This window comes from Arvicanthis niloticus, chromosome 10 (assembly GCF_011762505.2).
Source record: "Arvicanthis niloticus isolate mArvNil1 chromosome 10, mArvNil1.pat.X, whole genome shotgun sequence".
NCBI classification, from domain to species: domain Eukaryota; kingdom Metazoa; phylum Chordata; class Mammalia; order Rodentia; family Muridae; genus Arvicanthis; species Arvicanthis niloticus.
Genome location: NC_047667.1, coordinates 46,040,549 through 46,047,726, shown reverse-complemented (window position 1 = coordinate 46,047,726; position 7,178 = coordinate 46,040,549). Strand labels below are relative to the sequence as shown.

Here is a 7,178-nt window from a genome sequence, read left to right as displayed (position 1 = left end):
TTTATTTACTAATATTCACCTTTGTAGCTTTATTAATCTCAAAGCATTGGTTTTCGAATCATAAGCTCCTGGAACTGGCTCCTTAAAAACCCTATAATGTTGCTTGATTCTATTAAGTGAATAACTGTATATAGTAGGATCACCAATCCAGGTATGCCATGGCTGCCTTATGCAATGCTGTTTTATAGGATTCCATCATTGTTACATACATTGCTGCAATGGGGAGAAAGAAGGATAAATGAACAAATAGGAAATAACTCAATTTAAAAAGCAGAAAAGCAATGATTGTCAACCTGTGGGTCGTGACCCCTTTGGGGGAATCTAATAACCCTTTCACAGGAATCACATTCTAGATATCCTGAATATCATATATTCACATTACAATTGTAATTTACATTACAATTCAAAACGCAGGGGAACATGGGAACTCCTACTCTGCTGGAGAGTTGGTAGCCGAGAGTAGCGCCCTGCAGGACAGCACCTGGCAGAGAGTGGCTGGCAGTAGCATGGGAAGTTTGCGGATTCTTTTTTTTTTAATACTTCCTGCAACCTTACTGAGTTTGTTTCCACATAGAATGTTGACATCAAACCCCGACTCCATCTATCGGAGTTTGGGTGGAAGATGTCAGATAGTATAAAACCTGAACCAGGATTTATGCCACCAGAATTAAAGATCACATCTTTGAAGTGCTACTGTATAAGCAAGAACAGAAAAGTCAAGTGACAAATCTCAAACTCTCTCCATAGTGACAATTCTCAAACTCTGCATTCAGTTTCTTTCATAACACAATTTGCAAATCCATGCCTGATTCAAGTTAACAAGTATTTTACAACACAAACGCCAATGAAAGCCAACTTGTTAATTCTTTTGTATTTAAGCGAGTTAAAATTATTTTACTGTCAAAATTGCCAGTCTGTGAGACAACTGGAGACAGATTTATTGGTCACAAGCTAAGGCTAGTGTTTTTATTTTGTTTGCTGTGAATTGGTCAGTCAATGTATACAGTGCAGAGGGTTACATAACAACTTCAAAGGATGACTTCCAGAGTCCATTACGAGCAAGAGCAAGTTCTAAATGGTTGTCATCATTCTTCGATCTGTGTAGCTTGTCTAAAGGTTTCTTGGAGTTTATCTTGGTTCTGAAATCCACTTTGTTGTTCAAAATCATCGAAAGGGAAAAACAGTTCCCAGTCATTGGCATCCTTTCATGTGATCAATGTTTATTGAACAATTTCTATGGACAGGGTGTTTTTAAGGCCCAGGAAAGAGACAGCTGGGGAGACAGCTCAGTTGATAAGGTGCTTGCCTATATAAGCAAAGGGACTTGAGCTCAGTCCCTACAACACACATAAAAACCAAGGCATGGTGTTGTGTGTTTGTTATTCTAGCACTGTGGGAGACACAGATGGATCTCTGGGGCTTTCTGGTAAATCAGCCTAATGTAAATAGGTTAAGTCTCACACCAGTGAAAAATCCCATCTTAAAAACATACTGACATTAAAAATTGCTGACTTGGTAGAAGACATCTTTAATCCCACCACTTTTTTAATCCCTCAACTTTGAGAAGTGGAGGCAGATGGATCTCTCTAAGTTTGAGGACAGCCTGGTCTCTGTAGCAATTTTCAGGTCAGCCAAAGCTACCATAGTGAAACTCTGACTCACATCAGTCAGCCAACCAAACAAACAAAACCCAAAGCTGAATGGTGCTGGCTTGGATGATAACCAGGTTGATCTTTTGCCTACCTCTCCCCCCCCCCCCCCCCCCCCCCCCCCCCCCCCCCCCCCCCCGACTCCACACCTCACACAAAGAAAACAGGTCCAGATAAGGTCTTTGTTGTGATGGTGAATCCCAGTTGTTAACTTGGTAAGATGACTTGTCTTGCCTTTGGGCATGTCTGTGGTGGATTATCTTTAAAAGGCTAACTGGCCTGAGAGGATATACCCACTGTGGACCACACCGTTCACTGGGCTGGGATCTTGGACCATATAAAAAGGGGAAAAGAAAACTGACCAGAAGCACTCATAACTCCCTTGTTTCTGACCACAGATGCAATATGGCCAACTACTGCAAGACTCTCTCCCGACCCTCAACCAGGGCCTTGACCTCCCCACCACAGTAGACTATACCTCAAGCTGTGAGCCAAAATAAGCCCTTCCTCCCTCATATTATGTTTGCCAAGGTATTTTGTTATAGTAGTAGGAAAAGTAACTAAGAAAGTTGTCTTGGACTTCTACAGCAGCAGAAAGTACAGGTGAACAGGTGATGAAGCGTTGATGTGCAGTGCATACTAGCCGTGTTACCAGAGCACTTACAAAGGCCACCTTTCCTAGATGTGGCCAGTTAGATTTGCTTCTGGAAAAAAAAAAATGACCCAGAGCTGAGAGTGAAAAGGTTCAAACTGTGGAAAGACTGCTGCATGCACAGGAGAAGGTAATCCCAGGCAGACCACCAATAATCCGAGGTGGCCGTGTGTTATAGAGAAGCTGGGAAAGAGGTTGAGCATACATACTATGAGGCAAGAGGTATGGCTGGAAGAGAACCTAGAATGAAACCTAATTTGACACCTGTTCCTGAAATCTCTGGTAATGCCTTTAAGAAGTTTCTACCAGTGGATTGGCATGCTCACATCTGTTTTTGAATGACAGTCCCAGCAGTAGTGTGGTATATGTACTGAGGTTGTGACGTGAAGATTATGGTCCAGGATAGTTAGAAACTGTCACAGTGATCTGGGCAAGTAGTGAGGGTGTCCTGAACTAGACTACTAACTGTTTCCCAGAGACATAAAAATAAATCTCTCATGCAGTCTTGGGCAAGATCCTCTATGAATTATTTACAAGAAAGCAGATAATCATATCTACACGCAAGAAGAGCTATTTGATTTCTCTTATAAAAATAAAACAGGGACTTGTCAACGCTGTCTCAAAGCTCTGTGATATTTTAGATCTCTTCAGCAGGAAAACAGTTGAGCAGACGTTCACTCATCCATGCTTACAGTAAGTCTTCTCCTTTTCTAGGAAACCCTGTGCAGATTCATCAGAACTGAATGCATAAATCTTACTCACGGCATATGTTGTGTCATCTGCCAGCGGATTTTCAAGACTGTGCAGGTATGACCTTATGCCACAATGAACAGATGAACTAGGAAGATCAAAGTTATTTCATGTGGTCCTGTGATTTATAATTTCCAAATCAATGGGAAGAGAAAAATAGCAAGCATCAAGCATCCATGTCTGCTTGTACCAGGTCACACACTGTAACGCTATCCAAGCACAAGTTTCCATGGTAAACAGGGCAAGACTTGCCAATACCTTACTGGGTTCCAAAAGGCGGCAATGTCCCTCTTGGGAGAACTTTGTAACTGGAAAAGAAAATCTTTACCGATGAAATCTCCAGCAAAGGAAAGTCACAAACGATATTTCTGCAAACGGCTTCTTGCCAAATATCTCAACAACAAGTATGGCTGGCAGTGACCCATTCTACTGCAGAGATGGTAAAAATGCTCTAGCCAATACTTGTTTTCATTTGCTCCCAACTTCCTAGAAAAAGAAAAAAAAAAAGAAGAAGAAAATAACTTACTTTGAGTTGAAATTTTCCATGTTTCATCTCAGTCCAAAGGTGACTTTAAAAGATTTCTTTTGAAAGTTGAATTAATTCAAGTGACATTTGTAAAGTTTAGTCTCTTGGGAAGGTGCATGTACACGAAAATCTCACTGGACAACACCAAAAAAATTACATTTTCCAATTTTTTGCAACTTTTGGAAGATTAATGATTTTTGACTGTTTCTCTTTGAACGGGTTTAACCCTGTTAATATCAGGCAATCTGTCCTTTTGAAATCATTTGATTGAAACAGATTTTTTTTTGCCTATGATTAACATAAAATAAGATTTTTGATATGAATTCACTAGGTGTTTTAAAAAATAGGGTACATGGCATATGTTTAACAGAAAAGATTTTTTTAAAAAAATGCTTATTAAAATTGCTTTTTATTTCTTTTCATGTGAAGTTTTTGTATTGTGTTGTGAACTCACCAAACAGCCATTTGGGATCGTTCTGACTGTATCCACTATCATTTTACTAGGGTAGACAAGAGTTTGTATAAACTTTACTTTGAATATCTGTAACTACTAGAGCATTTTTTTGTTGTTGTTCTTGGTTGTTTTCTTTGTTTTGTTTTGATACATAGTCTCAAGCAGCCCAGGCTAGCCTCAGACTTACCACAAACTGAACTCTTGGTCTTCCTGCCTCTGTCTCCTGAGTACTAGGAGTACAGGTGTGTGCTCCCACACCTAGGTGTCTATGTTCCCAGTGTTGGCTTTCCAGATACAATATGATCTAGGATATACGTTTCTGATCCACAAGCCAGACTCTAAACCCTATCTCATTTCACTGTATAGGGCCTGGGAAAGCAATATAGCAGAACCCCGCCTTCCTTACAGAGTTCCTGTACAAAGTTCAGGTCAATGTACATACAATTCTTTTGACAACTATAAGTATTGTAAAATAATGTAAGTCAATAAAGTGAGCCAACAAAATAAACTAGTCAGTTAAGCAAATGAAGATTATACACTCTATATTTCTAATTGACTTTGCTAAGACATCTTTGGAAAGCCTTAATTCATTTTAAGGGGGAAAAGAATCTGAGTTAAATATTAGTGTTCATACAAACAGGATGCAACCACTAATTTCAAAATAGGAAGGTTCCCCCAAGAGTGTACTTTCTTTAATAGAAGTGTATTTGAGTAAGAATTTCATACAAATAGAATATATGAAATACATGAAAACAAGGAAGGAATATTTTATATTACATAAACCATTTGGGTGACTCAATCAAGCTAACCCTCTCACCAAATACTTGTCTTTTATATTTATTACAAATATTGAAGTCAGGTCTGTATATGCCAGACTCACACAGTTCCAACAGTCACGGGAAGTACACCTGACTGGTTCCAGTGAGGATGTGATGTAGCGTTTGGGTCACCCGCACTGATGTGAACAGACTCACCTTCTGCTTTTCAGTGTTTCAACTAACATTGCCTCGTCAAGGCTGGTGCCTGTGGTTGCTGACATTTTAAAGATCTGCCATTTCAGGTCCTTCAGGGCAGGTAACCCAAGAGCATTTGCCATTTCTGAAAGTGTCATGGTCTGCTCCATGTCCTGTTTATTTGCAAACACCACTAAAATGGCTTTTCTCAGCTCTTCTTCTTCCAACATGGCAACTAACTCTGACTTGGAAATGCCAATTTGGTCTCAGTCACAACTGTCAACGACATAGATGACTGCATCTGTGTTTGAATAATAACATCTTCAGTATGGCCTGACACTTGTCTGTCCTTCTAAGTCTCAAACTTGGAATTTGAGATTAAAAAAAAAAAAAAAAACAATCTTTATTAGTGAACAAGTGGATCTTATGGAAACCAAGCTTGTGCTGGAAATAAATTATAAACAATGTGTTTATTGTATAAATTACAACTATTTCCAAAAGCACTAAACTTCACAAATTTCACAACTGGAACTTAAATGCATTAAAAACTTTTTTTTTTTTGCAATAATTGCATGGAAGATGGAAACGAAAGCATTATTCCAATATACTAAAGGTAATTGCTGCAAAAAAAAGAGATTTTTGCATGTCTCCATCTCTACATTAAATCCAATAGTGTGAATAGTAGTAACAACTTCTCCAACCTGTAATCTGTGCAAAATTGTCTTTTTTACAGCACCATCTAATCCCAGAACTAAAATCCTCATTTCCCTGGTTCCAAAGAGACTGGAAAAAATACTTGAGAAAAAGCCCCCCATGATGAACTGCCGATGCACCCTCGCTGATCCTTGGAGACAGGCTGGGACTCGGCAGCGACTTCTAGTTGAGCTTGGGCGCCACCATCTCTGCTGCTCCTGGACTCTGGTTCCAAAGCAGACTACTCCGAGCCTGGTCCAGAAATGAATCTTTTTATAGGTAAGACTTTAAGTTGGGCATGATAGTACACACTTGTAATACTAGAACATGGGAGGTTTAAGCAGCGGGGTGGAGAGTTTGAAGGAAGCGTCTGTCTCAATAGAACAAGAAGAAGAAGGAGGAGGAGAAAAAGAGTAATTCAAAGATTAATACACAGCATTGAAAGAGAGCTCCATGTTGGAATATTGTCTTAGTCAGTGTTCCATTGCTGCGAGGAGTCACCATAAACACGGCAACTCTTTTGATGGAAAACATTTAATCAGGACTGGCTTATGGGTTCAGAGGTTTAGTCTATTATCGTCATGGCAGGAAGCATGATGATGTGCAGGCAGACATGATTCTGAAGAAGAATCTGGGAGTTCGGCATCTGGATTGGCAGATAGCCGAAAGACAGAATGAGACACAGTGCTTAGCTTGAGCTTCTAAAACCTCAATGCCCATCCCCAATGAGAGACTTTCTCCAACAAGGCCACACCTACTCCTACAAGGTCACCCTTTCTAATGCCATTTCCTGTTTTCAAGCACAGGAGTCTACAGGGGCACGGGGAGAGGGGGGCATTCTTATTCAAACCACCACAGATATGTACAACCTTTCTCAAGAGATACATTATTTGATAGTAAAGAATAGTAGAATAGTAAAAATGCAGTAAGCTTTAGAAATGAAGACTAAACAAGGTGACTTGAGTATGCAAAAATGGGAGAAATTAATATTGACAAGAGGACAGATGTAGTTTTTTCTCTGCTTTGAGGATTGGGGACATAAAGGATAGGTGGGTTGGAGATGGCATTTCAGTTGAGAGCTCAGGGTGAGCACAGACGTGGGGGTTAGAAACGAGACTAGCCATTGTAGCTAGTAGCATAGGAGAGGAAGGAATACAAACTGAAATGGAAAACATAAGCTGTTTCTTACTGGGTGTGCCACCTATAGTTTGGGTGGGGAGATTTTTGTCATTTTCCTGAGTATGTTTCCTGATTTCTGCCTTTGAAAAGCCAGTATGATTCTTTGTCACGGGGATCACTACAAATAACTGTTCCTCAAAACTTTCAAACTCTTTCTGGGAGGAGGTTAAATCGATGGAGTACATGCAGGATACCAACTTTTAGGGCAGGCTTTGGTTCTTACGCGGTGTGGGAGCTGCAGTATGGTTTTGATCAGGGAAAAGGCATGCTCAGACTCGTGAGTCTAAGCAGTTGTTCCAGAGATTGGCTCAGAGGAAGGAGA

At 40.1% G+C, this 7,178-nt stretch overlaps 1 pseudogene; it reads right to left on the bottom strand.

The window, feature by feature from the left end:
- Positions 1 to 5,001: 5,001 nt before the first annotated feature.
- On the bottom strand, positions 5,002 to 5,917 carry LOC117716505 (ADP-ribosylation factor-like protein 1; annotated as a pseudogene).
- Positions 5,918 to 7,178: the final 1,261 nt, after the last annotated feature.